The 13,773-nt window shown below is 38.2% G+C and overlaps 1 protein-coding gene across 2 annotated transcripts in view; it reads right to left on the reverse strand.

Annotated features, from left to right (window-relative positions):
- The window catches only part of Tgfbr1 (transforming growth factor beta receptor 1), a 57,894-nt gene that overhangs the window by 26,968 nt on the left and 17,153 nt on the right, over positions 1 to 13,773 (reverse strand). The gene's annotated exons all lie outside the window — the stretch shown is intronic.

Consider the following 13,773-nt stretch of genomic DNA (forward strand, 5'->3'; position numbering starts at 1 on the left):
CACATACACATAGAAGCCCAAGGAAATAAAGTTTGGGTCCAGGCTTTTTCTAAAAATGTTTATGTTTAATCAAACATAAAAAATGTTAAGCAAAATTTCATAAAACATTGCCCTCTTATTTGAAACAAAGTGCATTTAAATTTTTAATTTAAAATTTTTGAATTTTAAATACCTGTTCTTAGTTCCCAACTGCATTCATATATATCCCCCCTGGGGAGCAAATGTGTGAAATAACCAACACCACTGTGGGTTGGAAATACCATTTCAGTGGATTTATGGTAACGGAATATTGGAAATAGATTCATATTGAGTCAGATACTCTTTATTCATCTTCTGTAAACCCTGAGAAAGACATTTATCTTCCAGCTAGGATGGGGGTATTCTCTCTCAGTAAAGTCAAGCAACAATTCAAATATGCTCCACCCTTACAGGCAACCTCGTTACATAAATAACTGGAGAAACACAAGTTCAATGTCCACTTACGTTTATTTAATCTTCACAGCTCAACTCCAGGAATGACCCCTCTAGGGAAGTCTAATTACCACCAACACCTTCCCATATACACAGACACCTACACACACTAAATCATGCTCTCTTAAGTGCTCCCCAAGATACACATTGCTTACCACAATTGCTATTTGTTTTTCTTCCCCATATGAAACTATAAATTCCTTGAAGCCAGAGATCTATTATTCATTTCTGTAACTCTATCATCTAGCACTACACATGTTACACAGCATCAAACAATGAACAGAATGGGCACTTACATCTCACCACGTTCTCACGAAGTTATAAGGCACAGATGTGTCCTTAAGTTCAATCAAACTTTCTTCATACTCATTGGCAAGGGAAAAGAAAAAGTCCAGATATGGGGAATGGCCATCTAAGATGAGATCAGGTATATACTGGCTAGGCAGATAGGCAGGCCAGGAGAATGCTAACTCCCTGAATAACTAACTTACAGTATAGGAGTTAACTCAGCAGGTCCAAGCTGCTCAAACCCGGCACATTTCCAACAAAGCCCTATTTTCAGGACTAGCCTTGACTGGTTCCTGGGAGATGGGCTGCCTAGTCTCTGGAATATTCTCCCTGATAACAATGCTTCTGTTTGCCTGAGGCCTTCAGTACCAATTTGATCAGATAATTTATGCTAATAATGTGATTTATAGTGAATACCTCTCTTTGATGTTGGAGTTGGAAGGGCAGTGAAGTCTGAGTAGTTGAAGTCAAGTTACACAGACTACAAACCTACATGACAGACCCTCCAATAAAACCCCTGGTCATCGAAGCTGGTGAGCTGCCTTGGTTGGCAACATTTTACACACACTGTCGTGTGTTACTGTTGAGAGAATGAAGGCCACTTGTCTATTCTATCATCTACTCTACCATGATAGACACATGGAACCTGGACTGCACCCTAGATGCCTTTCCCCTTTGCTAATTTTAACCTATATCATTTCACTGTAACAAACCATAGTCATGATGATAATAACTTTTCTGAGTTCTGTGAGTCCTTCTACCAAATCATAATGCCCAAGTTGGGACTCCCAACTGCCTTGCTAAACTCAAACTCATGAATGACAGGTTCTCCTCAAGCAGTTGTTTCTTGACTGCTGGTATAATTATCACACTTGTCTACTACCTTTACAGACAAGAGCAGTATTACTATAATCATTATAAAAAAAAAAAGTTCTTTTTCTTCATAGACACCTATTTGACTTAAGTCTTCCCAAGTCTGAAGGGAACTCAAGAAGACTACAAGAGACACGATTATAACCTAAGTTAAGAGACAGCTGACTTTCATGATCATGTTTGCTGGTGAGTATAAAATCCCTGGATATAATTTTCTAAGAAGGGATTCTGAGCTGGGAATTCATGGTCCAGCTTCTGAAGTCCATAAATCCCATTAACTATAAGACCAAATATCATATATATTTGCATTTACAAGCAGAAAGTCTATAGCTTTCAACAGAATTCACAAAGGGATCTGTTATCCACAAACGATTAAAACCACCAATACTGTTATCATCTTCTCCCGACTCCTCCTTGCTCACAAGTAGCATTTCAACCTAAGTGCCGCCCTCAACCAGTGCAAGCAGCTGAACTTAAGGTCGCTCGTGTGAATTTCCTGGGTCACCAAATAAAACACAGACACACACTTTACTTTTAAATCAAGCTTCAGGTCGGCTCCTCCACTCTCGGCCTCAAGCTCCCCAAATTGGAGAGTGAGGAAAGTCACGAGAGGCTGGTAAGAGAGACAGAGAGCACGTTCGGATGAGCTTTTATTGGGGGGACCCTCATTCTTAGAAAGTTCCATCCAAAAAAGGTCAGGAAGGGCAGGGTTACAAGGACAGGTGAGAGTAATTCGACCCATGGGACTACAGAAAGACACGCCTATGTCTGAAGACACATTCTGCTACTTCAAGGATGGGGCAATATCCAGGTCACTATGAAAGTCACCGACAGAGTCTCTCCGATCCCGGGAAGGAGAATGCCAGTCATTCAAGGAGGGCTTCCAACATATCCCCACTTTTTTCTTTGAAAAAGCAGATGATGGGTCACTTTTTTGAGTCCCCGAATCCTTGCTTTGAAGGCTCACCATCCTACCAAAGAGAATTAGTAGCAAAGAGAACAATACAAGAATATACCATGAAGAATGTTTGAAAGTGTTTCCAGGGTTAGAGCCATTTAATATTTGATCGGCAAAAGAAGTAGGATCTGAAAAATCAATCTTGCTTTTTATATATTTTGAATATGATGATGGAGCTCCAAAAGATCCAAGCTGTTATTATTATTTTGCCAAATACCCAACAAATGGTTTTTAACCTTCTCCCAATCTCATTGGGAAGCCCTGTATTTGGCAGCAGTAACACATACATACTTATAGCTAGCATGACATTTAAGTCTTTCCTTGAATTTCAAAGCCGAAAGTTCATTACCAATATTTATGACAGTAGCCTCTAAGGCACTTAGCTCAGTCTCAATACTTTCATCAATATTTATTTGGCTCAGTATTCTGAGCCAAATTATTAAGAAAATTTTCATGTTGAATATTTTGGGATATGGCCACCAAAGCTGTGACCGTTGAAGCGAAAAAAGAAACCAAGGCAACAACTCCCACTCTTATAAGAGCACGTTTAGGTGTCACTAGCTGTTGTAAGACTTGAAAACCAGCATCAGCTTACCATGCCTCTGAAATATTAGCTGGCAATAAGACAAAAGAGGGCTGATGGACTATCGGCATTCCTTTTTCTCTATTATATCTGGTGACATAGTTAGTTAAATTACATTTACTACATGTTACAAGATATCTATCATCTTTCCATTCAACTTTTATATTTCCAGTAATTAAAACGTAAGGAGATTGAACACAGGCTCTAAGCTATAGCAAGAACCTTCCTTATAGTTCTTGCCTACAAAATCTGGTAAAGGTCTGTTAGTAAAATGTAAGAATCCTGAGGCAGCAATTAAGCACCAAACATCTTTCTGAATGCCACCTTCAATGAAGGTCAAGATGTTGCTAACAAATCCTCCAGGAGTCATTATGGCAGTACTTTTGCACAACTGCCTTTTTTCAATTTTAGGAGACCAGTCCAAAATATACCCTCTATTTCTGGACACCTTATGTTTTACTGGAAAAGTATTTATACAATCCATTCACTTAGGAAAGTTGCCAATTTCTATCGCAGAATGGTCTGCTGAGATGACTGGTTTGTTATGAGAAAGTCCCATTTTAATAACTGATCTGATAAAAGGTTTTACATCTCCATTACCAGTATGATTAGTTGGTCTAGGTCTCCCAATTGCTGTCTTTTCCTCAAATGATACTTTTAGACAGCCAGCATGTTTATTGTGGGACCAATGCAAAGGTAATTGGGCACTATAGCCAGAATAATTAAATCCAGTCACATGATTGGGAGTAATATGAATGTCTGTAAATCCTTCCGTGAGTCATTAGTAAATACCAGGATGGATTCTCCAGTCCACAATGCTGGGTGTACTAGAGGTGGATCTGGAAAATATGTTCAATAATTCTCTCCCTGATTCCCTTTTACTTGACAGCTCAATAAAGCTATTACTGCAGCAAGCATCATTGTTGGAATTTTAACTTTCCCTTGCTGTTGAATCATTCGTGTAGCCCACAGCATCAATTTCTTCAGGTCCTTCCACGAGATTAGCTTCCTCATTCGGTTTCTCAGGGTCATCACTCTTCTTCTCTTCTTTTGAGGTTTCTTCTTTTTGAGGGAAGTCTTCTCTGGGTAGATCTTTAGTCCTTTGAATCTTGGTTCTAAGTCCTCTATGCCTGGCGACACGTTCAGGTACCCAAATAGGATGAAAAGCACCTTCTGGAAAAATACAAGCATGACCTCTGCCCTACATAATCACTGGATCTGGTCCTTTCCATTGACCAGTCTGTAAGTCTTTCCACCAAACTCGGCCTAAAGAGCCTGTTGCTATGGAAGACATGTGTTGCTAGCTGCAGTGTGATCTTCTGAGTCACAATTTAGAAAATTTAAAAGAAACAGAACATGATTGAGGTTATTTTGGGGAGTCATAATCCTATCTCCCCCTTTTAGTTTTTGTAATTGTAGTTAAATGAGTTCATTTAGTTTTTGTAATTGTAGTTAAATGAGTTCATTTAGTTTTTGTAATTGTAGATAAATGAGCTCATTCTACAATGGCTTGAACTTGAAGATTATAAGGAATACCTGTTTTATGATTAATCCGAAACTCTTGGCAAAATTGTTGAAAAGAAGCTTACATAAGCTGATGCAGTATCAGTTTTAATCTGTAAAGGACATCCTAATGCTGAAAAAGCAGCTAAACATGAGAAATAACATGTTGAATATTTTCTTTTGTATGGGCTATAGCAAAGATAAATCTAGAATAAGTATCTACAATTACATGAACATAGCATTGTTTACCAAATTGAGGAATGTGAGTTACATCCATTTGTCATAATTGATTTGGTTTTAATCCACGGGGATTTAAAGATGGAGCGTATAAAACATACTGGAGGCCATGATGTACAATTTGATGAGCTTGTTCTCTGGTAAATTTTTTACGTAAGCTAGAAGCATTTTGATGATGTAAAGAATGCAAAGCTTGTGCCCAGTCATACATTTGCTGACAAACAGCAATTAAGTTATCAATATTATCATTACCTGATGTTAGAGGCCCTGGAAGATTAGTGAGGGCCCATATGTGGCCTATAAAAACGTGGGTGCTTTCGCATTTGCATTGTCCTCTGTAGGATATGAAACAAATTGAGTAACTCTTGTGATGATGTATATACAATAATTGAAGTTTCAATATTTTCCAACTGCATATAAGCTGTCAGAATAAATATTAATTGGCTCATTTGTAAAATAACTTAAAGCACAAATGAGAGCTTGTAGTTCTGCTCACTGGGCAGAAGCATATAAGGTTTGTATTACCTCTGATGAACATGACTATAAAAACCTGCTTTACCTGAACTTGAGCATCAGTGAATACTGTCAGTGCACCATTTATTGGTTAAGCACATACAATCCTTGGAAAAATAAATGGCATTATTAATGCAAATTGAATAATTTTATCATGAGGATAATGACTCTCTATCTGACCAGGAAAATCAGCAAAAGCTACTTGCCATAAATTAGAAGTTTGAAAGAGCCAATCATTCTGTTAAGCAGAAAGTGGAATGATTATACCATTAGGTTCTGATCCAACTAGTTGTAAAACTCTTGTTCTGCCCTTTATCACTAATTGAGCAATAAAATCATGAAAAGGAGTTAATGAGTTTTGAGGAGAGTGGGCTAAATGAATCCACTCAATAATTCCAAATGTTTGCTGTATCACCCCTGTAGGAGCATGAACAGTTGGAAATATCAATAAACATATAGGCTCTTGTGGATTAATTCTAGTAAGTTGAACATTTTTAATAGCAACTTCAACTTCCTTTAAAGCCCCTCTCACCTCTGCTATGAGCTGATGAGAAGTTGGAGAAGGATCTCCCTATAATATCTAGAATAAAGGACTTAAATCTGAAGTAGTTAGCTTTAAAGATGGCCTCAGCCAATTAATAGCTCCTAATAATTTTTGAAAATCATTAAGGGTGTGTAACTCCTTGACTCTTATTTGTAAGTTTTGAGGACAGATTGTATGTCCTTCAATTACATGACCTAAATATTGAAAAAGAGATATCTGTTGCACCTTCTGAGGTGCAATGCACAAACCCATTGCTGTGAGTAAAGTCTCTAATTGGGCAAAAGTTTTTTAAAGTACATCTGAATTAGCATGAGCTAAAAGTATGTCATCCATAAAATGAATAATATATACATCAGGGAATTTTTTCCTCACAGGCGCAATAGCCTGTGCCACAAAATTTTGACACAGGGTAGGACTGTTACACATTCCCTGAGGCAACACTTTCCAGCAATACCTTTGACTGGTTCTTTAAAATTAATTGCCGGGACACTCAAGGCAAACTTTTTACAGTCATCTGGGTGCAAAGGTATAAAGAAAAAACAATCTTTTAGATCTACTACTATCAAATTATAATTTAAAGAGTTACCTGTTAGAGAAGGAAGCCCATATTGTAATGCTCCCATGGGCTCTATAACACGGTCAATAGCTCTAATAATCTCCAATTGCCAGATTTTTTCTTAATTACAAAGATGGGTGTGTTCCAAGGGCTGACCATAGGCTCTAAATGACCAGCTTGAAGCTGTTCCTCAATTAACATATGGGCTATTTTAAGTTTTTTTCCCTGTTAGGGGCCACTGACTAACCCAGATTGGCTCTTCCATGAGCCAATTGACTTTTTCTGTTGTTTTTTGGGTCAGGGAAAAGGTCAGGGCCCCTACCAAAAATTTTGGCTGGGTGCATTAATTAATCTGTAGAGGAGACTGGGTCATAAGTAGGTATTCGTCCTGTAAGTTTCTCTCAATTTCCCTAGGAGTAGACCCTTGATTAAGTTCTTTAAATGACCTGATAGAATTTGGAGTTTCTAATAATAATGCTAAACTGCTTAGGATATCTCTTCCCCATAAGTTTGAGGACAGATTGTATGTCCTTCAATTAGTGTGTCCAAAACACACTAAATTCCAGTATTTCCATCTCCATCTTCCTAGAGAAGATACTGGGCACTCTGGGCAGGCTGAGAAATCGGCCCTGCCTTCTAAGTTGGCTGGCGCGGTAGGTAAAGGCCAGGTTTTAGGTCAAAATCAGTGAGATAAAACAGATTTATCTACTCCAGTATCTAAGATTCCTCGAAATTTTTTATGATTGATTTTAAGTTCCAGTAGGGGGTGCTCCTGCTGGACTAATTGAGCCCAATACGCTAGATGCGGGGACCCGGAAGTTAAGGTTTTAAGTGGGCTGTCCACGGAAGGACAGGGTAAAAGTACTAATTGTGTTAGCAGTCTTCAGTAGAGAGCCTAATAGCATATTCTGATTTTACAGTGATTTTTAGCTTATCTCTAAAACCTGGATCAACAACTCTTGGTATTACCTGGATTGCGCTTTAAAATTATTTCGTCCCCAAATTAGGCCTACAGTACCTGGGGATAATGGCCCACAGACTCCAGTAGGAACTCGCTGTGGTCCCATTTCAGGTGCTAAATCTATTACCATGGCTGGTCATAAAAGTACAGTCTCGGTGGAGGTGACTGGTAATAAGGATGATCCGCCCTGGTCAGTTGTGATGACATCAAAGCCTGAGACTCTAGCTCCTCCTTTGCCCTTTATTTGGTGGGCCTGGGGAAGGCCCCGACTTCTGGTTTTAGGCACCAAAGGAGGCGGAAGTGAAGGCAAAAATGGAGGCGGGCCACCACCATATCAGTTCCACTCCCCCTTACCATGTGGCATTTTGTTCTGTAATGCTGCTGGCATGAACTGGGAATTGCTTCTGTCCTGTTGTGCTGAGATTCACAGTCTGGTCACACGCCCAATGTCTGGTCCTCCCACAATTAAAATACTACCGGCTAGAATGGCATCTCTGGGATTAGGGCTGAAGTACCTGCTTTAAAGCAGCAGTGAGCGTAAAACATTGTAATTGTGTGGGGCCAACTTCCACACAAAAGCAAATAAATTCTGAGACTGTCCCTTTTTTCTGATGAGGTCAAAGGATGTCCAGACAAACTTTATTGGCATTTTCAAATGCTAGCTGTTTAACTATGAATGGGAAGCATTCAAATCCTCGATTGATCTGTTAGCTGCCTGGTACGGGCACGCTACGAAATCGAAGAATTGTTCTTTGAGCTGTTTATCTTATTGATCTTGGGAAGAAATTTTCAGCCAAGCTTTTATGGCACATGCAGTAATCTGATCATGAATTGCTAAATCATAGTTTAACTGTCTCTCTGGGTCCGCAAATTCTCCAGTTCCGTTAACATTTGTAAGGGAGCTTCAAGATATCGCCTCCTGTTTCTCTCAGCCCGATCGGTACAAAATCGGTCCACTGGGACTGCTAGAAGAGGTAGTCACCGCCAGAGAGACAAGCCTTTGCCGTTGAGATCCAGTCATTTGGGGGTAAAGGCTCTTGACACAACGAACTGACCAGGCTTTAAAGAAATGGCGAGTTACAGCCATAGGTACCCCAAGTGTTTTTTGAGTTCTTTTAGAGTTTTAAAGGGAACAACAGCATGCACACAAACACACTGGTTTTTCTGCTCATGAATCTGGAAAAAGCTGAAAACTTGTAATGTTTTCCTCCACTTTCTGTACTCTTCTAAGGCCACGTTATAACGGCATAAACATGGCAACTGCCAGTTCAGAGAAATGACTGAACCTTATTCTCCCAGAGAGCGGTGGAATTTGGATGGCGGGTGCTGGCCCAGCTAAACATAATCTAGCATAACCTTCCTCTATTTCTTCTTCATCTATGGATTGAGTGCCCTCAGACTGTGACTCTTTCTCATCTGTTTCCAGTCCATTTTGTTCCTCTCCATTTTGAATTTGCCTCACAGAAATCCAGTCGGGACTAGTCTCCTCTCTGAAACACGCCCTTTGGCGCTCTTCTGAGCTGCTGAGTCTGCCTGGCTCAATGGAGACTGAGCTTTTGATTTTAGGTCTTGCCTCAAGGCAGCTTGTCTATGACTCCCAAGCTGCAGTTGTGAGTGAAAAATGATTCCACCCTCAATCCCAGTAGGTAAAGAGAAAACCTTTTCAAAGCAGCCTCTTGCTCCAAACTTCTAACTGCCTTTGAAGTTCTTTTAATAGGTCCTCAGGGGACCATTGGTCTTGATCTAGGTCATCAAAAAGACACACATTTCTAACGCAGTCCAGACCCTCTGAACACTCTCTATTATAGTTCTAGACAGCTTGGCAGAGAGATACCCTTTATATAGTTTCCTATCTAGTTTCTCCCAAGTTCATAAACCCCATAAATCTTGCTGACAAAACCATGGGAACATCTTGCTAAACATTTTTAGGAACTGGGCTAGCTAGCTCCTTTTCACTTGTTTTCCTCTCTGGGTGATTATCATCTCCAGAATTGTTAAATACATTTCTTTATCTGAAGACATGGAACTTCCCATGATAATTCTTTAATGTTCTTGGCTCTAAAACTTTCTGCTTCCTCCATTACCCTTCAAAAAATTCACTGTACACTAAATGTCTATAGCGCACTCTCAATCAACCTGGAAATTCACCTATAAGCGATTCCTATTTGGGCGCCACCTGCCACCCTGGGCCAGCATGGACAGCTGAACTTAAGGTCGCTTGTGTGAATTTCCTGGGACACCAAATAAAACACAGACACACACTTTAAGTCAAGCTTCAAGATAGCTCCTCTACTCTCGGCCTCAAGCTCCCCAAATGGGAGAGTGAGGAAAGTCACGAGAGGCTGGCAAGAGAGAGAGAGCGCGTTCGGAAGTGAGCTTTTATTGGGTGGACCTTCATTCTTAGAAAGTTCCATCCAAAAAAGGTCAGGAGGGGCAGGGTTACAAGGACAGATGAGAGTAATTCGACCCATGGGGCTGCAGAAAGGCAAGCCTATGTCTGAAGACACATTCTGCTACTTCGTGGATCGGGGCAATATCCAGGTCCCTACGAAAGTAACCGACAGAGCTCTCCAATCCTGGGAAGGAGAATGCCAGTCATTCAGTGAGGGCTTCCCACACCTATGCAGTCTAATTATTACCTTTACTGGTTACTCTACCAAAAGCTTAGTACAAAAAATTAATAACTCACAGCTGTAGTCCTCAAAGAGTTCCAATGACTACTGAAGGAGAAAATTATAATACAATGTGGTAACTGCTACATCTAAAACACGGTCATGAATATGCTTCTAGTATTCAAAGACCACCATGGCTGCCCTTGAGTAAATAAGAGCTAAATATTTGTCTAACAATCAAAACTTACTAGGGTAAAACTCTTAACTATTACAATGATCACTAGTTCTTGACCTTGATCTTTACACGTACTCTCTCAACCAAGTTTAAACCCCTCACTTCTGTCTCTCATCCTTAAGATTCTATTCAAACAAGATCTTCTCCAAATATGCTCTATACCTCTTGCCTTCAGATAACTGGTAGATCCTTTCAATATGTTCCCACATTCCTCTGCATACCTTGAAGATGAGTGCAAATCAATCTATTTATAGTTTGCTGTTAAAGTGCCTCTCATTACCTTAAGAAGGGCCATATTTTGTTGTTATTCATGTCTTTCAATTCTGGATCCCTAGGTAAGGATCAGAAAAATATTTGCTAAAACAATGTTTTGGATTCAAGAGGTCACAAACATAATGGGAAAAGGAGTTTAAGAGTTGTGTGCACATTAAAAAAAATATTTTCATTTCAAAGATAATCTAAAAATAATAATAAACATTCTGGATATTCTGGATCATAAATAGCCACTGGCTAAAAAGCACTGTCACTAAGCTTTTACCGTTGCTTCTGTAGCTGTGTGAAGATCTCATTTGGGTCAAATGCCTTTGTGACAAACTTTACACAGAGAAAAATTTCACAATAATTGTAACAATAAAAAATATAGGGAATTTGAATCATAGAAGCATCTGGCAATATAGGTACGGCATAACCAAAATCCAAAAGCCTAAAAGCCAATACTATGTATGCACTATAATATATGGAAATCTTACATGATTCTTAACTTTGTAGTTCAATCCGCAAAAGTTCATTAGTAGTGAATGTGATTCTAAGTATAGAATGACATTTCTCTATTCTCATTTCTGGCAATAATTAATTGGTTTAGAAAACCATTTAATGAAGATTTCAATAATATAATGTTGTTAACCTTATATACCAGTGAATAAAACAGCTGAGATCTCATTAAAACTGCTATTTTAAGGAATGTTTGCTGGCAAGTGTTTTGGTTAGGTATCAAATCTCATTATTCTGAAATTACCAACAAAGTCCTGGAGTCATTAGTATCATCTTACACAACATTACTGATGAGAATAGGCACTTGCAGCTTTTATTACCACTGAAGTAAAAATACTGAAACAGATTTAAAGTGGAATCAGACCTAAGGCTATTCATTTTCTACTGTGAAACCTAAACATCATCTGTCACACTGAATAACTGAATTAATTTGAGTTTTTTTATAGTTGTCTTTGTATTTAATTTGCAGATTTGATTTATAGTGGTAAATGAGACAGAAACATAAGGGGTTGTATCTAGTTTCATGTCTATACAATTTACGTAACATCATGAAAAATACATTCAGTACTTTTTCTTTCAAAGAAATCATTATATTATGGTAAACATGAAAAAGTGCACTGAAAAAAGTGCTTCTCTTAACTACTCTTTCAATAAGAACAGGTCACTAGACAAACATAAACATCATACAATACAAATTTATCTCTTCAGGGAATTTTAAAATTCTGTTTTGCCACTCTCAATTAAATACAAAATTATTGTTATGTGACATGGCAAAACAGTTTAGAGAAAAATTAAAACAGGAATTTAAAGATTTCCATGAACACATGAACTTTAATACTCATTTCTTAAAAATTCAAATTAATTTTACTAAAAGATCTTGACCCCTGGCTACACCTCAATCTTTTATTAAACTAGGTTTTTGTTTTAATTTTTAAATGCATGCATAGAGCAATATTTCATCTAAAAGAAATGTAAAATGGTGTCTCCTTCCCACCATACCCAGAGCCAAAGTTCATTTTCCCACTGTGCAATACCATCACCAATTTGACTTTTTCATCATTTCAGCAATTATTCATTGAGCATCTCTAAGTGCTAATATGGGGTGTAGGGATGGACAACAAAGTTATCTGCACTTAAGTAGTTCATTGGTGTGGATGAGTAAAGCACTAAATAGATCTGTACAAAGGAAAATTAAGTACTTCAATTCTGCTGAGGTAGAAAATGTATCAAGAAAAGCAGCACAGGGCATTCAAACTGGAACTTGGAGATTATGTACAATCTGCTAGGTGGATACTTATAAGCAAGAAATTCTGACTGGGTTGTTTTTGTTTGTTTTGAGGGTGGCTTTGTTTTGGGTTTTTTATTGGTTTCCTCTCAGTGGCAGGATTTCATCCTTAATGGTTAGAATCCAAGTAAGTTCACCAAGTTTAAATAACTATCCAAGTTGCTAAACATAATGGTTTCATTTCATCAGCAAAATGAACATACCTTCATAACCTAGTTCATCATCTTATTGAGATCGCCAAATGAGATACTATACATTAACACACTTTGAAACTAATACAAATTATTATGTAAATACACAGAATTACTATATGATAAAAACCCACCAACAATAAAATACTTCTTCAAAAAAGTGGTACCTAAAATTCCACTGTAGAATCCTAGATTGACAGAATCACATGAAACCTTGAAGATCAACTAGTTGTAATTCAATTTTGTTGTATTACGAATGAGGAAAACAAAACTTGACTTCCAAAATGATCTATAATGATATTCTATGCAGATTACAGGTGGATGTGAATTCCTAGTGGATTATCATCATGAACATGAATGAAATACATGTGAATACTTTCTGTCCTGATATCCCTATACTAAGTAACTCTAAACTTTAAAGGCTCCCTGGTAGATCAAGGACAGTTTCCTTCTTAGACCCCTAGAATTCAATTCCTTACCTCATACCTTTATACTATACTGCCCAACTTTGCTTCTATGCTCCAATTTCTACCAGTAGACATGGCTTTCTTAATTCTGAGATGCACATTTCCTCATACTTCAGCATTTTTGAAATCTGGATACACCTCACAATAAAGATCAAAGGGAAACTCCAGTTTCCTCAACAGGCAAGACAGAAGGAGCTGTAGCAACCTATCCATGTGCAAATTTGGCTATGCACAGAAGGTGTTATTCATTTAACCATCACTTTATAATTAAGTCTGCATAGGTAGCTCTTCTGCAACTAAAATTCAACTTAAGTTAAAGTCTCAAGACTTAACTTAAGACCTTATTAAATGGTCTGCATACACTCATACATTGCTGATGGGACTGCAAACTGATACAACCTATCTAGAAAACAGTATGGATATTCCTTAGAAAACTTGGAATGGAACCATCATTTGACCCAGGTATCCTACCCCTGGGTATATACCCAAAGGACTTAAAAACAGCATTTTATAGCAGCACAATTCACAATTGCTAACCTGTGGAATCAATCTAGATTCCCTTCAATAGATGAATGGATAAAGAAACACAATGGAATATTACTCAGCATTAAAAGAGAATAAAATTATGGCATTTGCAGGTAAATGGATAAAACTGGAGAACATCATGCTAAGTGAAATAAGCAAATACCAAAAAAACAGGGGCCAAATGTTTCTCTGGTAGTGAA

Source organism: Callospermophilus lateralis, chromosome 2 (genome assembly GCF_048772815.1).
Source record: "Callospermophilus lateralis isolate mCalLat2 chromosome 2, mCalLat2.hap1, whole genome shotgun sequence".
Taxonomy (NCBI): Eukaryota; Metazoa; Chordata; class Mammalia; order Rodentia; family Sciuridae; genus Callospermophilus; species Callospermophilus lateralis.